Source organism: Anopheles darlingi, chromosome 2 (genome assembly GCF_943734745.1).
Source record: "Anopheles darlingi chromosome 2, idAnoDarlMG_H_01, whole genome shotgun sequence".
Classification (NCBI taxonomy): domain Eukaryota; kingdom Metazoa; phylum Arthropoda; class Insecta; order Diptera; family Culicidae; genus Anopheles; species Anopheles darlingi.
Window position 1 is genome coordinate 41,934,189 of NC_064874.1, and position 10,214 is coordinate 41,944,402.

The following is a 10,214-nucleotide window of genomic DNA, read 5'->3' on the forward strand; positions in this document are numbered from 1 at the left end:
TGAGCTTTTTGACGTCTGTAAAGTAAAGTCCTGAATCTTATCTGGTTCCTAATATTGTTCCTAATATTGAAGAGATCAAATCTTGAGGTTTAAAACACAAATCATTTACAAATTTTAAAATAACAATAACAGATTTTAAAATAAAAATAACAAATAACAAAAGAGAAAAAACAACAAATTAAATGCGCTGCTTCAATATAATTGCAATTTGGTGTAATTAGCGGGGATGTAGCTCAGTGGTAGAGCGCTCGCTTTGCATGTGAGAAGTCCCGGGTTCAATCCCCGGCATCTCCAAGATTCCGTGATTCGATTTTCGCGATTGTGTTTTATTAAATTAGATCAGTGAGACAGTATGATGGATGGTTGGTTTGATGGATATACCACGAAATTTAGGGGTTAATAATGATTATGAATAAGTGTCCGAAGAAGTATCCATTTTCGTTTTGGACAGAAAATCTCACGTTACATTCTTTAAATGGTTTCTGAGCATTTTTCACGCAAGTCGATCTGTTTTCTTTAGAGTAGCTGTGTGAACACATTTTTATATCTGCTACTTCTACAGCTAAGACATTCCTAATCAAAACTGATGTAGTCTGAAATCGTTTTATCGTTTATCCTGCATCCAAACACAGACACCTCATATGACACTACAACGGCGAATAGGTGTCCTACCTGAATGATAAAAATGTTGATTTTCAATAAGATAGTCTATTTGAAAAATCTAATGGATTTTGGAGAATCACTTTAATCAACATGGAGCTTTTTATTGAAAAGAATTTTAACTGATTGGAAAGAACAATTATACCAGAAATGTTGATGGGAATTCATTACTGAAAGAGATGGAGGTGATGTGTCAAGACAAACAAGAAGGGTTGGATAATATTTTTAAATACACAAATGTTTTTCTTACATTGGCCGATTCTTTCGAACATAATTTTATTCTTTGCGCTTTCCTATCAAAATGAAGTAGAATTAAAACTGAAGAGAACGATATGTGAATAATTTTTAGACCAAATTAGGTTTTTCAAGAAAAATCTGCCAAATCGTCCATTTCTGGCAGGGGTGGATCATTTTATTTTTGCATACTGTAAGTGTAAACGAATTGCGAATTGCCACTTTGCTAGCGTTTACGTTTCGAGTACGTTTAAGGTACATAGCTTTTACGTTTCGAGTGGCCCAGCCTGTTCAACGTTGAGTTTTCTTATGCACAATTCACTCAGTAACATTCAAAAGACACTCGTATAAACCGGTTGCTATCAAATACTTCAATTTGTTGGCTTCCGAAGTTGCGTGCTGTCCTCTTCAGCTAATTTATCATTACCATGAGCAGTTCTATCTTATTTAGCGAGATGTAGAGTGTACCACCCCACTTGAAGCTAGTTCCAATTCCAACACTCCAGTGGAATGCAGCACGCGAAATGGCACAGCACAAATGAGGAATTAATGATGTCATATTTATGATCACAACTGAATGTTTAATTATCTCCCCACCACTTACCGATGCTAAGTGGGTTCAGTTGGTTAAGCGAACGAACGATTTTCAACAAGAAAAGAAAAACCCTCAGCAGCATTGCCATCTTCCATTTGGGAAACAAAAGTACATCTGCTGCACGCAATCCTGTTAGTCAAAACAGCCATTTTACATCCCACCTTCATCCTCTCTGCCAACGCATGATTAATGTACAAAATTTGAAAATAGATGTTGATCGTCCTGTTAACATCGGGGCGGGCATCGCTCCTCCTCTTCCTCCTCCTCCTCCTCCTCCTCCTCCTCCTCCTCCTCCTCCTCCTCCTCCTCTCTCTCCTCCTGGGGAACTGAGGGTACCAAACATGCTCGTACGAGGCCGCGTTCGGTTAAAAATGTGTAATGAAAATGTTGTTCCCGAGGTTCGGAGTTCAGTGTCCCGGACCGAACCCGGCCCGGTGCAAAGATGCGCTACTACACCACCAGCCGTGTTCATGTCCCATGAATTATGCAAACGGAGAACATACCGGAAGAGCCGCCAGTCACCGCCACCACCCCCGGGGGCGTGCTATCCCTTCTGCCACCGGGAGCCACTTGCACCCTTGGATGACCCGGGGAAAATGGATTTTGAGCTTTAAATTGGCCTGCCACTTGCTGCCACTTGTCGAGTCCTTTTCTGTCGTTTGCCTTTTGCACTCCGGGGGGAGAGGATAGGCCACGGGCCACGGACGCTCGCTCGGCTCGTTAGTATTCACATGAATATCATCGAGTTGTGGATTTTAATCCGTTTACAGCGAAAGCGAGCGGCCCAATTTTTGGCGTGACAAGGTGGAGTGTGGACAAGGGGGAATGCTGTTACGCTTCTCCTATCCCCCCCTCCAACCCCACCATTTCAACCCCTTCGTGGGGAATCCATCGGCGCGCGCTCGGAGTGCTACGAAGCCGATTGTTGATTTTTAGCCTTTCATGAATGTTTGCCAGATGATTTCCCGTTCCATGGCGTGGCCGGGCGTGGCGTGGAGTGGCGTTGAGGTGCGTTCTCACGTTGGCTGGCATGGACACGGACACGGGCATCGATACTTGGCACCAGCCCTTCGCTTTTCTCACCAATTCGGGGGTTCTTCCCACGAGCGAACCTTTTAAACAAAAGGTTTATCGTCGACTTTCCGCATGACATACCGACGGTGTGTCCTTTCGCACCGAACCGTCCTCTGTATGTGTGTGTGTGTGTGTTCACATCCCATCGCAACCTCTGGGAGCTTCCAAGCACGGGGAGAATACCATTCATTGGGTGAAATTCCGGAAATTCCAATCGATCTCCAACCTTCTACCGAACGAGGCCGATCTGTTGCGCGATGCTGCTGCTACCGCTGCTGCTGCTGATGCTGCTGACGAATCCTTCGGTGTGTACGCATCCCCTTGGTAGCGCTCATCCTCTGCTGTCTATCTGCTCGGTCTACCCCCTCACAACAAAAAGATGTCGGCCCGGCTGGTATGCTGGGAGTGAAGTGAAGAAAGGAAGGAAGCGTCTTTCCTGCGTTTCTCTCGCATTGTCGCACTTACCCCCTAGGAGGCGCTCCGTATCAATGTATTGCAACAAGTGGAATGTGGCCCTAAGAATGAGAGGGATGCCGAGAAAAATCGAAACACTGTGAGTGAGTGGTGGCCAATGGCGACCGATGTTTTGGGTTGTTCTTTGGCATCCTGACGGTGACGGTGTGCCGGTCCTGTGTAATGTATGCAATAGTTTGTGGGCATTGTGGTATCATATCCTTTTGATTTCATTTGAAGCAGAACGAGGGGTGGGGTCAGGATTGTTTTAAGATTTGAGAGGAAGGAGGGGCTATTGAATTAGGAGACGGGAGGACGCAATATATCCAATAAATTAAGATTCAAACGATTGTTGCATTCGGAGTCGGAGCTTGCGTTCTGTTTGGGGAGTTTTTATATTAATACAGGCACTGCGCCATCTAGACATGACCTTTTTAACCCTTAGTTCAGAGTGTTATTTTAAACCCTTGAACCGAAGTCTCGAACCTGCCCAGACCCATATGATTATACATACATTTGTAAGGAATTTAGCGCCGCATATGCGCTCATTTGGTCTGTATAAACATACATATGTTCAAGTTTTCACCTTTTTATATCAATATGGAATGTGTTGAGCTACCTTCGAGAGAGGAAAAAACGCCAAAAAAGAATTTAGATTACCAAAACTCCTTATTATATTTTTATTCCTCATTTTAGGTCTTATCGATCTTGGTTCAACATATGGATTGAAATTTAAATCAATCTTTTGATGAAATATAATATAATTTCTCTTATGGGTTCGAAGAAGAGCAAGAATAGCAACAGTAATTGACTAGTCTACTAGTCTTGCGTAAAAGCTAACAACAGTGTGGAAATTGCTACCATTCCGCCCGAAATGTTGTCAAATGCGATGCAAAATGCCTTAAAAAGAGCCGCCTTTGTGTGCTGTCCTTTGATCGATATTGTATTTGAGTGAATTGTCTGCATTGTATACCGAAAAAAAAATTGGTTCATTTTCCAAAATCGGCAGAAAAATGGCGAAGTTATTCAGCCATTCAATAGGTCCTGTTTAGATGGGGCACCCTGCAGATAGTAACTTCTAGTTCTACCAGGACCAACGACCTGAGACACGACTCTCCGAAAACCAACCTAAATTTGATGGAATCTTCAATACCAGTTCATTACAAATTTTTATTACAAATTGATTAACCACACCAGAACGAGAGATTCGAGATACGGTTCACAACAACAACAATCGCCGGAATATCATCGTTTGCTGATTTATGTAAAACCCTTTCGTTTTTTTTTGGGTTTTGGTATCAGATAACATCGCAGCGCAGCCACAATTGGGCCGCAATTGCTAGGGGCTAACGCTTATCGGAAGCCTTTTGCTCAAGATTGGATGGCCCATTAAGCAGATAACATCCTCATCATTTGCATGCTAATCGGCCAGAGTGATTGATGATTACTCGAGTCGAGAGAAACGAAACGATACGTGACTCTACCTATGGGCGCCATGTGCGGTATCGAAGCTGGCATCCGAAAGGCGAAAAAGGGATAAACGGCATATTTTGTGTGTCGCGGGATTTTTCCTCGACACCGACATTCGACAGCATTCCCACTCGACGGTTTGACAGACGTCTAGTATTAGGATGGCGCATTTGGTAAATTCGCGGGCATGCCGAGCAGCCCTTACCCCTACCCTTGGGACGACAAATGCTGGAAATGAACCATAATCAAGAGCGAAACGGAGGTCACGCTGCGCGTACGGTAACGGTCGGTGGTCGTGTGCGCAACGCTTGCAGGGAACAAACAGATACCGTACCATAAGCTATCATCATTATCATCCCACATCCTCCACCAACATCACCACCACCACCACAATATGGTCTTGCGCCGCTTGACTGCATCCTGTCAGCTGCCTACCACGTATCATCGTCTCCGCCGCAGCCGCTGGAAGGAACCGCTTTGTTTCTTCCGGCTGCTCCAGTTACGCGGCGGCAGCGGCGGCTTCACCGAACCGCATTAGCATACACATTTTGGACTGACACTCGCGTGATGGACAGATTCGCATTTCGTCAAACTTTGACAGCGACAGCCCGCCTGCCATGGCCATGGTTCTGGTCTGGTCTGGTCTGGACTGGTGCCTTGATCCACGGGTTTTCCAGCGGGATTCCAACAGCAATCATGCCCGCACCGAGACGCACCGAGGTCATCGACTGTGCAGTAGTGGTGTGCCTTGGCTGGGATGAAAAAAGCTGAGGAAAATTTCCCAAAAAAGAAAAAAGAAAACGCCCCAGCTTATTCGGGGTTTCACCTTGACGAAGCGATCGCGATAACTTCAGCTTCTTTGGATTTGTCAACGAGGTAAAGAAATTTAAATTGCTTTTTCTAAGATTAGAATCTTTTTGGCACCGCGCGATTTAAGCGAGCGCGCGACACACACACACGCACGGAGCATGGCCACTGCATATAGTCTGGTCTGGTGGATTGTGTGTATCGTTCTGCAGCGCGCGATGAAGCAGCTGGATGTCATGGGCCCCGGTGTGCTTGCACCTCGAGATGGCCTGGTCCAACATATATTTTCGTCACTATCTATGGCGACGGTGACGGCGACGGCGAAACGGCTACCAACCAACCGTGTGCAAGATGCTGATGACAATCCAGAGATGCTCTTTCACGATGGCTCGAATGACACGGTTTTTGGGGGGGGCGAACAGAGAAACTCTATGGAACGACCTGTATGAGTTTGCATAAGCCATATAGCGTCGATGTGATAAGTAGAAACCGTGCCGCGGTGAGAGAATGAAAGAGTTTTTTTGTTTTGCTTCCCCCGAATGGAATCCAGTTGGTCCAAACGGTGTTCTGGGCATGCAAAGCGTCTTTAGATGGGCACCATTTCATAACCCAATGGCACCAAGTTAGATTATGAGTAAAATGAGGAAACGAAACGATTTTAAATTAACATTTGTTCATACAAATGGTGGCGGGAAAGGTTGTAATTTTTGCTTAGTGTTCCAGCACATACTTAGTGCCTCATGTGAGGAGCACTAGGCACCATTCACAATGCATTTTCAACCATTTATGGCTTTTCATCAAAGGATTCGATGCAGCAGCAGCAGTAGCAGCAGCAAGGGCACTACAGTGCATAACCGATGAGATGGAACAGCTTTATTTATTTTTACTTTTTTTTCAATAGCAATACCGTTTAGTGGCTTGAATCGTACTTTTGGTTTTAAACAAACGCTATCTTTTAAAGAAATATAGCTTCCTTTGTTTGATGGTGGGTGCTTGAATAGCGACAATGGTAGCATTACAGTTCCAGTGATAGGTACTGTGCGAAGCCGATCTTTGCGAACACATAAGACATACCTTCGTTTCCCTTGAGCCGCTTCGTTGCTCGAACGTTTTGTGAGGAAAATTGAATTTGAGCTGGCTGCCTTTTTCCTTCGGAGCTTTTATCGAGACGCGCTCGCTGCACCCCAGCAAGAACAGCATTCAAACGGTTTGACATTTGATTCGAGTGTTGAATTATTACGAATGAGAGCTCCTTCCTGCCAGTGCCAGCCAGGCATGCCGCAGTGCACTCTGCAGTCCCGGGGCAGTCCTGCATCGTATGTCTTGCAGTGAAGAAGTAAAGGTTTCAAAGGAAAATAGGAAAAACTCATCCTTCCGTTCTGCAGCCTGCTATGTTGCACCGGTAGTTGTTGCAAAATGTATTTCAATGCACTCCGTTCTCCGTCCGGCTATTCAGAGACGTACCAGCTTGTAACCGAAGCAGGAGACCGATTTGAAGAAGTCGAAAGGTAATCTGCAGTTCGACGAAGGGCCAAGAAGCTTTCCTTTCGCCGACGATGATGATGGCGGCGGCGTCGACTCGTGAAAGGAATTTTGATAGGTAGCTAAAGGTAAATAGTACCTTGTACGATTCATGAAAGGATTTATTGAAAGTAAATATTTGCTCTACCGATTTCCCCGTTTCCTGCGTGCCTTGCGTATTACCCCGTGGAAGTCTGTCTCTCTCTCTCTCTTTCTCTCTCGCGGCACGGTGGTACCCGAGCAATATTGATTTGACTCGTTGCAAAGGAATAAACAGAAAAGAACAGGAAACTGGCAACAACATCAAACGTTAAGTTTGGCAATTCTAGCGGCAAAGACGTTCGGTTCGGTTCGGTTAGTGGGATGTACATCAAAGTGCCGGGCCCTCGAAGGCAAACACATTCGAGTCAGCCGAGCCAGCCCTGGTTGCAAGTCGTTCATGCGAAATGGACTTTGCGAAACCCTTTGCTTTGCCGAAGAGTTTTCAGTAAATGGTTCGGGCTTTCATTGATGAAAGAAGCTGCAGACAAGAGTTATAATGAAGGTAAGAATTGGTTTCGTTTGAAGAGATTAATATTCGTCCCGGTGGACGGGAGGGCAAGGATGGTTGCTCTAGCTTTTTGCGAAACACAAGAAAACGAGCAGCTTAAAGATCTTTGAATTGAATGGGATTGTTTATTGTGCAAGATAGTTCAATTGACAGCCGAGGGTCTCATTGAGATGGCTTAAGTCACGACACGTGGCAGCACATATAGAGTGCACAATGCCAGCTTAAAATTATGCTCGTTAGTTATTCGTCCGAGTAGAGGAAGAACTATAAAGCGACAAAGCGATATTGAAGACAAAGCGATAAATGTCGATTATGTCAAAGCGAGTATAAAAGTTGCAGAGTAATATTTGAGCAGAGCTCATAGAACATTACAATACACATCTTTGAGGTGCCGAGATAGTTAAAATCTTTCGAAATAGCTATGTAAGACCCAGTCGCTTATTGGCATTACAGATTTAAAGAGCATGTTGATTTTTACGCAAATCAACTGTACTGTATTTAATTTTTAAAAAAATCCAAAAATTTCAAAAGGTGTTCCTCGAAAATCTGTTAATACAATACAATACAAATTTTTCGATATAATCCGATTCGAAACCGAAGCTACGATAAATTCCATAAAATATGCGTTTTTGCAGACACACTTCCCTCGAATTAATGACCCGGCTGTATTTTTAATGTATGCTCATTAATCTGAAAATACGATATGATATTTCAATACGATATTCACGAAAAAAAATTGGAATTCCAATTAGTAACAATTCCTCAAAATTGATCCCTTTCAGTCCAAATGAGCTAAAGTATCTCCATAACTGATAATTTAACTGCATACCGGACTGTAAAGAGCCAAGCCGTTGCATAAGTAATGTAATAGCGCCCTTACTTGAAGCACCGATTTCTAGCGCCCCACTTTAAAGAGTGGTGCAAAGGGGACGAGAGGAAAAGTGTAGCACCAATCGGGCACGAGTGACCGATTATTTGCTCGTCTGCGGCACGTCAGCTTCCGTTGTAAACACTGGTGAGAGGTGCTAGCTACAAAGGATAAAGTTTGCTTCTAATTTGCATTGTTCAACCAAGGTGCTTCGTGGTGTCTGATGAATTCTGCCACTTGCCTGCTCGAAGGAACGGAATCGACTGGTACTCGGTCCTTCGGTCCCTCCTTCCCCCCTTCTTCTGCAATGCGTCCAACAATTGCTCTTTTAACCAAGATTACTGCCGTTTTACGTGGCAAGACGAGAGACGGGACGAGACGAGGCGAGGCGACGACAAACAAATCGAATGAAATCGGAACGACGAGCCACGAGCCACGACGGACTTTACGGACAAAGTATGCAAATCTTCTTGAGCTATCTGCCCTGCGGCCAACGTCGATAGGTCACCATCGTACCATCGATTGATTACCGTTTGTCGTCGGTCGGTCGAAAATTTTGTCGTCACGGCAACTGACTGCCCACTGCCATCGACAACAGTGTTTGTGGTTGGATGTGGCAGCATCCAAGCAATAAAAAAATATGAAAAAAGGAAGGATAGGAAGGTGGGGAGGGAGGGAAGAAGAAATCTCAAATCGTTTTATGGAAATGGGATCGAAAGAGCGAAAGAAAGAGAGAAAGAAAAAGAGAGAGAGGGTGAATGAAGTTTTGCGAAACGATTTTATGCGCTCGTGCCTTTTCTGCGTTTGGAAGAGACCGCGCCACTGGCACTGTTTGCTCACTGGCTGTCGCTGGCTGGCTGCCGCTGGTGCAATCAAAAGTGCAAATGCAGATTGGCCCCGTGCAGGGCAGGGCACGGGTCGTAACAATGGCGAAATGGTGAAATGGCCCAAAAAAAAGGGAGCACAACGCAACCGTCGTGGTGGTCGTGGTAAGAAATTGGCTTTCAAAACCGACCACCACCGGCGCTGCGGCGTAGCCCGGAGTCATCTTTTACGTTCTGGTTTTTCCCCCATTTTCTGTTGCTGTTGTCATGTTTCATTTGTTTGCTTGCCTCAAAACCCTCGTCCTGTGGGTGTCCTCTGTGTGTGTGTCTGTTATTTTTTCTGTCGCAAGCAAAATACATGTTGTTCGAAGCTAATAAAATTACGGAGTAATTCAATCTCGATCGGCACCGGGATTCAGTGGCACCAACGGACTCTCGTTGTCGCTGTGATGCTTCGCGTGTGCGTCGTATGCGAACCTCCGGCTAGACGGGTTGCCGAGAAGAAGGCAAAAGGGTAGAGGCAAGACCGAGCGGTGCCTAGAGCGAACATGATCGAGTGTGACCGAGTCCATAAACATAAACTCGTCAGCAGCGTTGGTGGAAATTGAATATCATGATATTTCAGCACTGGCAACGGCACCACCACCAGCAGAGTCCCCAGGAGTGGCCACCACCAAATGGTTGGCTGCAGGGTTCGTAAATTATTCCTGCATCTCCTGCGGGGCTTTGGCTTTTCGGCGCATGTTCGTCGACGCCGTCACCGCCACCACTATCACCGTCCATGCAAATGGTGAAGGATGCTGCGTGCGTGCTTTCCCTCCCTGTCTTGCCCTCCCCAACTGGCATCCAATTTGAAGCTTAACCTGGTCGGGGTGCGATAAGAGTGCATCAAGAGTGCTGATGCCATCATCCGCGGGAACAGGCAGCACCATTGCTACACCAGTCCGGGAGTCGCTGGAGTGCATCCGGTTCGTTCAACGTGGTTGGTCGCGGTCGCAGATTTTTCGCGCTCCACACTGCGCCCTCTTATTTATGCTTTAAAACTCCACGCCGGACTCCGGACACGGGTCCACTGGGAGTCGCATTGGGGTTGCGTATTGGAGATGGAACAGCCACGCAGAGGCCACCGAATGCAGGGCACCAGATCTGGCTTTGATC

General features: G+C 45.6%; 1 non-coding gene across 1 annotated transcript; it reads left to right on the top strand.

Annotated features, from left to right (window-relative positions):
* Positions 1–222: 222 nt before the first annotated feature.
* Positions 223–294, top strand: Trnaa-ugc (transfer RNA alanine (anticodon UGC)). The gene has a single exon. It is a non-coding gene; the product is annotated as a tRNA-Ala (tRNA).
* The last annotated feature ends 9,920 nt before the right edge of the window (positions 295–10,214 follow it).